Here is a 12,875-nt window from a genome sequence, read left to right on the forward strand (position 1 = left end):
CACGCTCCCGCCTCCCAGCTGCTCCTCCCTCCCTCCACTCGTTCTATGGCGGCTGCTGCCCGGCTACAGGGGTGACCTCTGACCCTGCTTGCTGGTCAGGTCACCCCCTGCTGCCGGACAGCTCGACCAGCCAAGTGCTTGATCCTGTGTTGCGCGTTTTCACGCCCGCTACCTGCCTCGGATCACCGCCGTGACCCGGGTAAGACCCTGCGCTCTGGTTGATTCCTGACTTCTGCATTCTGGTATTTCTGTTTTTTGTATTGTTTACACTTTCATTTTGCCCCTTTCGCTCTAGTCGCCCCCCACCCCACTTTTCTCTCTCTTCGTCCCACACCTTCCTCGCCACTGCCCCTGAGGCCATGCCCCATTGCTGCCCCGCTCCCGCCGGCTCCTCCCTCCCTCCACTCCTTATATGGCAGCCGCTGCCCGGCTACAGGAGTGACCTCTGACCCTGCTTGCAGGTCAGACCACCCCCCTGCTGCCGAACAACGCCACCAGCCAAGTGCTTGATCCTGTGTTGCGCGTTTTCACGCCCGCTACCTGCCTCGGATCACAGCCGTGACCCGGGTCAGACCCTGCGCTCTGGTTGATTCCTGGCTTCTGCATTCTGGTATTTCTGTTTTTTGTATTGTTTGTGCCTTCATTTTGCCCCTTTCGCTCTAGTCGCCCCCCAACCAACTTTTCTCTCTCTTCGCCCCCACCTTCCTCGCCACTGCCCCTGAGGCCATGCCCCAGTGCTGCCCCGCTCCTGCCTCCCAGCTGCTCCTCCCTCCCTCCACTCCTTATATGGTGGCCGCAGCCCGGCTACAGGAGTGACCTCTGACCCTGCTTGCAGGTCAGGTCACCGCCCTGCTGCCGAACAGCGCCACCGATAAGTGCTTGATCCTGTGTTGCGCGTTTTCACGCCCGCTACCTGCCTCGGATCACCACCGTGACCCGGTCAGACCCTTTGCTCTGGTTGATTCCTGACTTCTGCATTCTGGTATTTCTGTTTTTTGTATTCTTTGCTCCTTCATTTTGCCCCTTTCGCTCTAGTGGCCCCCCACTTTTCTCTCTCTTCGTCCCGCACCTTCCTCGCCACTGCCCCTGAGGCCATGCCCCATTTCTGCCCCGCTCCTGCCTCCCAGCTGCTCCTCCCTCCCTCCACTCCTTATATGGCGGCCGCTGCCCGGCTACAGGAGTGACCTCTAACCCTGCTTGCAGGTCAGGTCACCGCCCTGCTGCCGAAAAGCTCCACCGATAAGTGCTTGATCCTGTGTTGCGCGTTTTCACGCCCACTACCTGCCTCAGATCACAGCTGTAACCCGGGTCAGACCCTGCGATCTGGTGGATTCCTGACTTCTGCATTCTGGTATTTCTGTTTTTTGTATTGTTTGCGCCTTCATTTTGCCCCTTTTCGCTCTAGTCATCCCCCCACCCCACTTTTCTCTCTCTTCGTCCTGCACCTTCCTCACCGCTGCTGAGGCCATGCCCCCTCGCCGCTCCGCTCTTGCCTCCCAGCTGCTCATCCCTCCCTCCACTACTTACATGGCGGCTGCTGCTCGGACGTGCAGTGGACGCGTGCAGCGGGCCCGCTGATTGCGCGCCGAAGGTGCGTCAAAGGTAAGTCCGTCTGCGCCCGTCCACGCCTGGACCGCGCCCAGCGCCAGAACCCCTGGACCCCGCGTACTCCACAACGCCAGACTCCGATACGACACCAACACCCTCCACGCTCTCAACACAGGCCGAGACCACCGCTGCTTCCAGGCTGCCCCGAAACGCACCCATGGACCCTTCTCCTGCCACGCCTGCAATTTTACCTGCAACAGAACCTCCAAGCCTCCAAGGGCCGGACCAACCACCTTCGATGCGTACTCCTCAACACCCGATCCGCATGCAAACACGCCGTCGAGCTCTGGGACCTGCTCGACACCTCCGCCCTAGACGTTGCCTTCCTGACCGAGACCTGGTGGAGTGACTCCTCCGCACCGGACATCCCCATAGCTATCCCAGGTGGCTACAAGATCTCCCGCAGAGATGGCATCAACTGAATTGGAGGAGGAATAGCCATCGCAAGTCCACCCTCCAGGTCCACACCCTCGAAGACGACTCCCTCAACTCTGCTGAACACCTCCACTTCTGGATCCACACCGATCCCAACACCACCCTCAGAGGAACACTCGTCTACAGACCTCCCGGACCCGGGGCCCTGTTCAGCTACTCCATCGCCGACCTCGCAAGCACCCACGCACTTGCCTCCACGGACTACATCCTCCTTGTAGACCTGAACTTCCACCTCGAGAACAACAACGATGCCAACTCTGCCACCCTGATGGACAACCTGGCCAACCTCGGCCTCCGACAACTCTTCACCGAACACACCCATGCCACCGGCCACACGCTCGACCCCGTCTTCTCCACAAGCACCCACGTCACCTTCAACAACACCACAGAACTCCACTGGACTGACCACCGCTGCATCCACTTCACCTTCAAGAAACCAACCACGCACCATTGCACCCAACAGCTGCCCCGTCGCTACTAGAGCAAAGCCACCGAGGACCAGCTGACCTCGACCCTCGCCCAGAACCCACCCGCCGACCCCACCGACCCAGACGCCGCCGCCCGCAACCTCAGACAGTGGATCGAAGACTGCACCAACACCCTCGCCCCGCTAAAGAAACCCTCTATCAACCACCCCAGCAAGAAAGCCTCATGGTTCAAAGAAAAACTCCAGACCTCCAAACTTACCTGCCGGAAGCTGGAGAAGAAATGGCTCCACGACCACACACCAGGCAGCCACGCAGCCCACAAGGTCTCCATCCACACACATCACCACCTTCAAAACCCACCTGGATAACAACGCACATGACAGCAACAAGCTTTTCAGCATAGTGAAGGAACTCTCCAACCCCAGCGCCAACACCAACGACATCCCACCCTCGCAAGATGTGTGCAACTCACTGGCCAGCTTCTTCCATTGCATGATCGCCGACATACACAACAGTTTCCACACCCTGTCGGCTCCGAGCACAACACGAACACCACCTGCACCAACCAGCTGACCTCCTGGTACCACATCAATGACAACGAGACATGCAAGGTCATGAACTCCATCCACTAGGATCCCATCAGACCCCTGCCCGTACCATGTTTTCAACAAAGCTGACGCAACCATTGCACCCCAACTACGGAAGGTCATCAACATCTCCTTCAACGCAGCGACATTCCCGGAAATCTGGAAGCATGCCGACATCAATGCCCTCCTCAAGAAGTCCAAGGCGGACCCCAAGGACCTTAAGAAATTCCGGCCCATCTCCCTGCTCCCTTTCCCGGTAAAGGTAATCGAGAAAATCGCCAACATACAGCTGAGCCGCCACCTTGAGGATAACAACATCCTAGACCCATCCCAGTCCGGATTCAGACAAAACCAAAGCACAGAGACAGCCCATCCCAGTCCGGATTCAGACGAAACCACAGCACCGAGACAGCCCTCATCGCCGCCACAGACGACATCCGGCGCCAACTAGACAAAGGTGAAACTTCGGCCCTCATCCTCCTGGACCTGTCACCCGCCTTCGACACAGTCTGCCACCGCACGCTAAGAACACGCCTCCAAGAAGCCGGAATCCAGGAAAAGGCCCTGGACTGGACCACGTCCTTCCTCTCCGGCAGAACCCAGAGATTCCGCCTCCCACCTTTCCAATCCGAAGCCACTGACCTCATCTGCGGTGTACCACAGGGCTCATCCCTTAGCCCGACCCTGTTCAACGTCTACATGGCCCTCCTCGCACAAGTGGCCTCCTACGCCGACTACACCCAGCTCATCCTCTCCCTCACCAAGGACCCACACACTGCCAAAACCAACCTCCAAGAGGGAATGAAGGCCGTCGCCGAGTGGATGAGGAGCAGCCGCCTGAAACTGAACTCAGACAAGACTGAAGTCCTCATCCTCGGCCCCACCCCCTCTGCCTTGGACTACTCATGGTGGCTGACCACACCGGGAACAGCACCGGCATCCATGGACCATGCACGCAACCTAGAATTCCTCCTTGACTCCTCTCTCTCCATGTTGAAGCAGGTCAACGTTGTCTCCTCTTCCTGCTACAACACCCTCCACATGCTTCGCAGGATCTACAAGTGGATCCCAACCGAAACAAGAAGAACGGTGACCCAAGCCCTCGTCAGCAGCAGGCTGGACTACAGCAACGCACTCTGCACAGGAATCCCGACCAAACACCTACAACGGCTGCAACGCATCCAGAACGCCTCCGCCCGACTGATCCTCAACATCCCTTGTCGCAGCTGCATCACCTCCCACCTAAGATGCCTGCACTGGCTCCCCGTCAACAAGAGGATCACCTTCAAGCTCCTCACCCACACACACAAAGCACTCCACAACACCGGACCAGCCTACCTGAACAACAGACTCAACTTCTACACCCCCGCCCCCCAGCTCTGCTCCGCCAGCCTCGCCCCCTCGCCGCCGTCCCGCGCATCCAATAAACAACCTCCAGTGGCAGATACTTCTTCCTCGCCGCTAAGACCTGGAACACCCTCCCCACCCACTTGCGGCAGACCCAGGACCTGCTCACCTTCAGGAAACACCTCAAGACCTGCCTCTTCGAGCAGAAGCAGCACCCCCTCCCCTCAGCGCCTTGAGACCCTCACGGGTAAGTAGTGCGCTTTACAAATTCACTGATTGATTAATTGATTGACTTCATACAGACTCAACCTCCAGCATGCAAGACTCAACCTCCAGCATGCAAGAGGTACTATCTTACAACAGCACTGTGCAGAAAGTGGCATCAAGGTGTGGGGATATTTTGGCGTGTCTACACTTGTTTGTACGCGGGTGCGCTTCCTTGTACGGTGTATCTTGTGTGTTCATCGTTGACTTTAAATGTTTGTCTTTGTGTTATGGTGCTAAGTGCTCCTCAGCTCATCTCCCTCTGTGCAACTCATTCCACAGTCCACTTCTCCTCCCTCGGCTGCGCTTGCAATACCGTGTGCGCCTCGCGGTGGCGCTGCTGCACCTCACAATGCAGGTCCCTTCTCCTTGTAGAGGATCAGTGCGCGCTGCGCTGCTCCCTCTCTCACCAGTTCCCCGGCATATCTGGATTTCCGCCGCCTCTGCGCCTGGTGTCAGTGTCCGCGTTTCGCATTGGAACACGAGATTGTTTTATCTTGGGCCGGTACAAAGATGTCTACCTGGGAGAGGATTTTTCTCGACAGGGGCTGAGTTGGAGCTCACCCCTGCGTAGACCCCCGCAAACAGTTCACACCACCGACACCGCAGGGGTTCGAGAGAGGAGTATGCGAGGCAATGAAATCTGCTGCTGCGGGGGGGAGGATGCTCAGAGTCGGCGGCTTGACACAGGTAAGGAGGCTGACTCCGGACAAACTTTTGTGCGGTTGAGTTAGAAAGGCACGCGGCCCTCGCATTCAACAGGTCGTAGGTGAGCACAGTGGTGTTGTATAGCACACGTGTGTCTGTCGTCTGTAGCCTGTACTTACACTCACCTGAAAGTTGGCCACTAGCTGAAAAGGGGTAATACGTCCACCCGATCCAAATATTATGCTTTAATGCACGACTTTATGCCCCTCGGTCTAGAAGTGCAGAAGTAAAAGCTTAATGTCTGAAGATGTCAAGTACATGCCTCAAGGCGCTTATTACTAAGGAAACATAGCGCACTGTGGCTGCGATAAATCAGTTGTTCTTTCCCATGACTTCATTCAATTCGAGGGTGTTGCCGTCTCGCGTTTACAATGTATTCTGTCTGGCACTGCAGATAAACGCGAATGAGTTCGAAGCTTTGCGCGCACCACCGGGTTCCTTGAAGTCTTTGTAAGTGAGCTGTCTTCTGGTGTTCAGTACCTGCTGAGTTTGCCCCTGTGGCAGTGCCCGCGTGAAAATCATGTTGAACTTCCTTGTGGTTTTCGGATCGTCTGGTAGGGCGTGGGGTCACAGGAGCGCTGAGAGCGAGTGCCCGTGCGTGGCGATGCTCGTCGCCTCGCAATTCAATTCGGTCTGCCGACCACCTGTAGCGTCCGCTGAGCGGATCGGAAGCCCCGATCTTCCAAGCGCCGGTCTCGCGCTCTCCAGCCATACCCAAGCGCGCGCAAGGCTGACCGGAGCACCGTGCACGGAAAACCTGCCTTCTGACGGCCCGTACCGCACACTCACAATGCCACGGCCCCTTTCCAACACCTTCATCCTGACCTTCTGCGTGTGATGGTTAAAAGGAAAACACGAATAACGTACAACACGCACCACTCAAACCCCACACCTGTTCTTGCTTTAATGAAAATAAAATGAGTCCAGCCTGCGTTAAACAGGTTCCCGAAGCATTGCATGTATGACAGACAGGTGGTTGTTTCTGGGTTGGTAAAAAAGAGCACTTGTTAAACATATTTCGTTTCCCTAATGGTCACTGTGCATTTTGTTCTGATTGTTATGAGACATAAACCAGTGTTGTCTTTCCTTTGTAGGTTTTTGGAAGAGTAACTGTACTGCTATGTAGACAGGTCTACTTAATTCTAGGTGTGTCATTAGACCCGTTTCTAATGCCGTTTGTGTTATTGGTACTGGTACCTAATTGAGTCTATTGAGCTTAGTGTTTCAAGTACCAACTCCAACTCTTCTTTAAGAATAACATTCTGACTGACCTTTATAGACCAAAGCCTAAAAACTAAGTGCTACAACTCGACCTGTTAATAATTGTTTTTGTTAAACCTGTAGCTGGGCTACAGGTTTTTCAGAGGGGATGACTCAGACTTCGCACTCCTGGAAGGCAGTGGCTTCCCAGCATGTGAAAAACACAGTGTTCTAGGAATGCTGCAGTCTGGTCTAGTGCTTGGCGACAGCCCTGCACCAGCCGGAAGCAGCGATAGCATGATTACTGGGTTTGGGAGGCACTGTTTTTCTTTATTTCTCATGCCAATGACAACAGAATGCCACACATGCCTTTTTTTCTCTGGACAAAGATCACACACTGAACAAGGCAGTCTCCATTATTTTCCTCCATCACACCCAAAATTGTGATTCGAAATTCTGGGATTTCAGTCACACCTCTGAAATTTTTGTGCATCAATTTCGGAATATGCGGCACACAATTTTAAAACTTACATTGTCAAGCTTTTAAATGAAACTGTGAGCAAAAGGCATTGTATGCTGTATTGAAAACATGCAGTGAAGTGGAATTTATTGCCTTATCCCTGTCTGTCAGAAATAACAGTGTGTTTTCATTGAGCCCATGGCAGAAGGCAGGCTTCATGCTAATTTAACAATGAGAACGTCTTATTCCTGAAACAACCCTGCACAAACTTCCCCAGCGGAGTTCTTCTCCTGCACTTGTGAGCCTTGATGGTGTGCGTGAGAAATTGAGTTACTGGTTGACTGGGGTGTGAGCCCTAGTCAAGCAGCAACCACAATCCTTGTCAGAGTAAGGCACAAGCAACCAACAAACTAACCTCTGCCCAACCCTCTGGTACTTTGGCACAGAGCAGTCAGGATGACTTTAGAGACAATGTGTAAAGTATTTGTGCAACAGTTCAGAGAGTAAAACTGTGAAAAAACCACACAGAAAGATCCCACACCAGATTAGAAAAATAGAGCAAAATGTAAAAAATAAAACAAGTACAAAACAACAAAAATCCAATTGATTAGCCAGAGATATGAATTTTTAAAGTATAAAGCTTAAAATAGCACCTAAAAGTAAAAATCTCCAACCGTAGCTATTTGGTTGCAATGGATTGGGTCAACTTCAAAAATTCAGGACAAACACGATGAAGCACAGGTTGGATACAGTCCCCAGGTTAATCCAACTGAAGGTTTACCTTTTCAAGTTGTGTGCCAAGAGTCCCATTTGCATAAGAGAAGGCTGTGAGAAGAGCATTGTGAGAGGGTGTTGGCAGTCCCATACTAGCAATCGATGCAACAGTGCGAAAAGACGGGCTGGCGGTGCCTCACGCTGATTTTCTGTGTGAGCGCCACGGTCTTGGGCCCATTCGCCCCAAAGCTTGATTTAAGCACCCATGAGCCACACCAAGGGTCCAGGACCTTATGGACCTTACAGGTACCACTTTGGAATCAGGCACTCATTGCATCTGGGTCCAGGGGCTGGTTCAGGATCAGGGCTGGACTGGGACCCAAAACCGGCCCTGGCTAAGTGCTTGGCCAGCCCCCAGTGGTTTGAGGGTGCGGTCGAGCTGTTTACCAGGGCCGGTTTCTGCCGATTTCGTTACAGCGGCCAATATTGCAACTATGCTGCAAAAACGGGCCTGTAACAAAATCGGCCCCCAGGGGCCCAAATCCGGCCCCCAAAGCTGGTGGCCCACTGGGGAAATGCCTGGTGCCCACTATGGCTGTCCGATCCTGTTCAGGATGTTGGGGAGCCTTTTATGTCCCTGAGGCTGCGGGCAAAATGCCAACAGACTAGCCCTTGGAGTCACTCTGAGGTCCTGTGTTCAAGATGAGCTTGCAGGTCCAGTTCTTCCCCCAAAGGCAAGAAGACAACAGGCAGTAGGTCAACAGAGCAGGACATTAGCTCCTTCAGAGTAGCAGTCCAGCAGAGGGGCAGTCCTTTCACTGCACAGCAGATATTCCCGGGAGAGTATCCACAGGTCCAGAAGTGAACAGTACAGTTAGTGTCTGAGGTCCATTGTTTATACACAATTTTGCCTTTGAAGTGGGGAGAAGCTTCTAGAGGCATGCCTTTGAAGTGTACAGATGTGCTGCCTTCCTGACCCTGGCTTCAGACTAACTACAGGGGCTACGCAGCCCTTTGTGTGCAGACAGGACACATCCTTTTCAAGTGTAAGTTTGGCTGGGCTTTGCTTCTCCCACCCATACTGCCAGTGATGGCCCATCCAGTCACATCTAAACTCCCCATTATCGGTGGCTGTCTAGGATGAATAAACAAAGCCCATATGTCACCTACACCCAGTCTTGTGACCCAGAGGCAGGCTGCAGACAGCAAATGGTTAAGCAAAAAATGGCCAAATTTCTAAAAGTCCTACAACACCAGAAATGCCAGTACTGACACATATTCACGAACTCACTTATATTCATGATCTCACAACTGAATCACTGTGATCACCAATAATTTAGAACAAACACAAGGAGATGATGGATGGAGCGCTGACACTTTTAAGACACTCGCCCTCAGTCACAGATCTGGGTTTAATCCATCATTCCTTTGCTCACTTTGCCACCCCAGTTCAGACCCAGATATATGCAAATCAGCCTTGACCCGGTTCCTCATGGGAACAGTCCAGCCTGAACTGCCAAGCCAGGTCTTCCCTGACCCGGAAACAAGCATCCTGGGACTGGTTTCAAGGTAACACCCCTTATCAGCCAGGTTAGCTTGAATCCAGTGGCAAAGTGAGCAAGGGACCCATGTATTGGCATACCCTGCCAACTTAGGGCGAACAAAGCATACACAAGGAGAGGATGGACGGAGTGCTGAAACTTTTCAGACACTCACCATCAGTCACAGATCTGGGTTGAATCCAACATCGTTCTTTAGCTCACTTTGCCACCCAGTCAGATGCAGCCATATGCAAATCAGTCTTGACCCTACTCCTCATAGGAACAGTTCAACCTGAAATGCCTAGCCAGGTCTTTCCTGGATGGGAAACAAGCTTTCTGGGACCAGTTTCGTGGTAACACCCCTCATCAGCCAGGATAGCTTGAATCCAGTGGCAAAGTGAGCAAGGGACCCACATCTGGGTATAGCCTGCCAACTTAGAATGAACAAAGCAAACACAAGGAGATGATGAACGGAGCGCTGAACCTTTTCAGACACACACCTCCAGTCACAGATCTGGGTTGAATCCATAATCGTTCTTAGCTCACTTCACCACCCCAGTTCAGACCCAGCTGTATGCAAATCAGTCTGAATGAAAGATCATGGATTCAACCCAGATCTAATAGTGGCTGTGGGTGAGCGTCTGAAAAGTTTCAGCGCTCCGTTCTTCATCTCCTTGTGTTTGCTTTGTTTGACCTAAATTGGTATTGTATGCCCAAGACGTTGGTCCCTTGCTCACTTTGCCACTGGATTCAAGCTAGCCTGGCTGATGAGGGGTGTGACTGTTACCCCGAAACCGGTCCCAGGATGGTTGTTTCTAGTCCAGGAAAGACAAGCTTGGCAGTTCTGGCTGAACTGTTCCCATGAGGAACAGGGTCAAGACTTATTTGCATATGGCTGTGTCTGAACTGGAGTGGCGAAGTGAGCTAAATAATGATGATGGATTCAACCCAGTACTATTAGTGGTGGGGGGTGAGAGTTTGTGGAGTTTTGGCGCTCCCTCCATCATCTCCCTGTGTTTGCTTTGTTTTCCCTATGTTGGCAGGGTATTCCCAGAAGTGGGTCCCTTGCTCACTTTACCACTGGATTCAAGCAAGCCTGGCTGATGAGGGGTGTTACCCCGATATCAGTCAAAGGATCCTAGTGTCTGGTTCAGGGAAGACCTGACTTGGCAGGGCAGGCTGGTCTGTTACCATGAGGAACAGGGTCAAGACTGCGCCTGAACTGGGGTGGTGAAGTGAGCTAAAGAACGATGATGGATTCAACCCAGATCTAATAATGATTCTGCGTTAGTGTCTTAAAAGTTTCAGAGCTCCGCCCATCATCTCTTTGTGTTTGCTTTGCATCACAATTTATTTAGCCTATACAATCAAAAACAATTCCACATGTTTTTACATATACAGAACAAACAAAGTCAGACAAAATCATTAAAATGCATTATCATTACAATCCACATAAAAAAAACATATTCAGATATGTACAAAAAAAACAAATTATATGACTCCAAGAATTACTGTAGGAGCTTGATATAAATGTATCTTTTTATACCATTTGTAGCTACTAACTTAATGGCCTGTAACCAAACAGTGCCTGCGCAGGACTCAGGGAGAATCTTACTTCCCTTATATAATTAAACACACTAACCTCACTGAGTTCCAGTACTAATTATTTCTAATTACTGCCAACTCGTTTCCAAACCTTTTCACTTTGTGGGTTCTCCTCAGGATTCAGAACTTTCGAGCACTGCATAATGAAAGAAAATTTAGAAACCCTTGTAAAAACCTCACAGTCATTTTATGCACATACCATTACATGATACACCACATGCCGTAATTACACACACATCATATTACCTATTGTGATTAAATTCATTTCCATGCCAACATCAGGTTAGGCCACCTTAGGGGTGGTACTAGCCTGAGGGGTGGGCACACTTACCTGACTAGCTAATTTCCTGCCAGTCAAGGTGCCAAAGGACTCTGGACAAAGATGGGTTGGCCCCCTCTTCAGTGAGGGGAGCCAGATTCTCATATCAAAGGCGGGAGTTTCTTTGAAGCTCGCCGGCCTAGGAGTGCTAAACAGTAGGTCATCCCGAGGGTGGGGATGTGAACACCTTCTCATACAGGCTTTGTTTCTGACCTCCTGAGAGCAAAGTCCTCATCCTAGGAGGTCAGAAATCTGTCTCGTGTGGCAGGTTGGCAGAGACCAGGCAGCCAACACCCCAGAGGCTAGTAGGTTTTCAGTGGGCACATCTAAGGTGCCATCTGTGTGCATGCATTTACTAATCCATCACTGGAATCAGGTTGGGTTTGAAAATTCGATATGTTTGATACCAAACATCTCTATTTTCAGTGAAGCCATCATGTAGCTGGGGAACTCATTTTCACCAGTGTCCAGCACATGTTCTAAAATGGCTTCCCTTTTCACTTGCACTGCCAGTAATGGAACTGAATAGCACAGGAGCATAGCTGCACATACAGGTATACACTCATATGTACTACCAAGCACTCTTCCTTAGGGCTGCAAGGCCTGCTGCAGCGTGACTTACATGTACTATATGCAGAGTTAGTGGACCTGGCATACAGGGATGTGGGTCAGGTCGTGTTTTCATTTTTGTCTGCACCAAAACACGCAGCCTGCGATAGCAGCCCTGCATGAGTTTGGTGAGGGTTTTTTTAGTGTGGCACAATTTGTGCTGCAGGCCTTGGGGGACCCTATTTAGTGTGACCACAGGAGCCCAGAATGCGTCTGGATCGAAGGGAACCAGAGGCATGGGGGACCCTATTTAGTACCTCAGGCTCTAGGTTCCAGGGATACCATTTAATAGGGACTTACAGAGGGTGCTAAATGCATTGCCAATTGGGGTAACTACTGTACAGTTTTGAGATAGAAATCTGGCACTGGGGACCTGCTTATCAGCAACCCAGTGCACTTCCAATAGAAATATAGATATTGTTTTAACGGCGCATATTAGCTGTACATATTGGGGTTGGCATAACGATATAATGCGAGTATGTAACCGAAATATATAAAGACATTAGGATCTGTAGCTGAATACGTTATTAAGGTAGAAACAGCACATATGTAAACATAATGTTTTAATAGTCCATCAATACATTTTTACAGATTTACATAGGGAAAAAGTAAACATATATAGAATCGAATAATAACATTGGGCTGTGAAGGGAAAAAGTAAACATATATAGAATCGAATAATAACATTGGGCTGTGGCGTGCAGTAGATTGGATGAGCCAAATTGTTACGAGATCTCAGGGAATGGGCTTCTTGGTGGCTGGGGAGTGGAGGCATATGAGTTTTACACGAGACAGAGGTGATGAGGCTCAGTCTTGAATGTTAGTGGGTGGCAGGACGTGTCAGTCGGAAGCTTTAGGTGGGTGGGTTCAAATATTTGTTGAGGAGAAGGAGTTCTAATTTCCTCTTGTAGTGAGGTAAAGATTGATTGTCGTGTAAGTCTTGTGGTAGCACGCTCCAGATTCTGGGGGCATTCCTGGAGAAGAAGTAGGTGCAAGATTTCTCTTTCTTGAATTTAGGTGGACTCAAGAGAAGGCTGTTTGAGCTTCGTA

At 51.1% G+C, this 12,875-nt stretch overlaps 1 protein-coding gene across 1 annotated transcript in view; it reads left to right on the plus strand.

Moving 5' to 3' along the window:
- The first annotated feature begins 5,126 nt into the window (after window positions 1–5,126).
- HTR1E (5-hydroxytryptamine receptor 1E) overlaps window positions 5,127–12,875 on the plus strand; it is a 1,214,090-nt gene continuing 1,206,341 nt past the window's right edge. The window contains exon 1 of the mRNA XM_086925235.1: window positions 5,127–5,359. The gene's annotated coding sequence lies outside the window, so the exon portion shown is untranslated. The remainder of the gene's footprint in view (window positions 5,360–12,875) is intronic.

Source organism: Lissotriton vulgaris, chromosome 6 (genome assembly GCF_964263255.1).
Source record: "Lissotriton vulgaris chromosome 6, aLisVul1.2, whole genome shotgun sequence".
Taxonomy (NCBI): Eukaryota; Metazoa; Chordata; class Amphibia; order Caudata; family Salamandridae; genus Lissotriton; species Lissotriton vulgaris.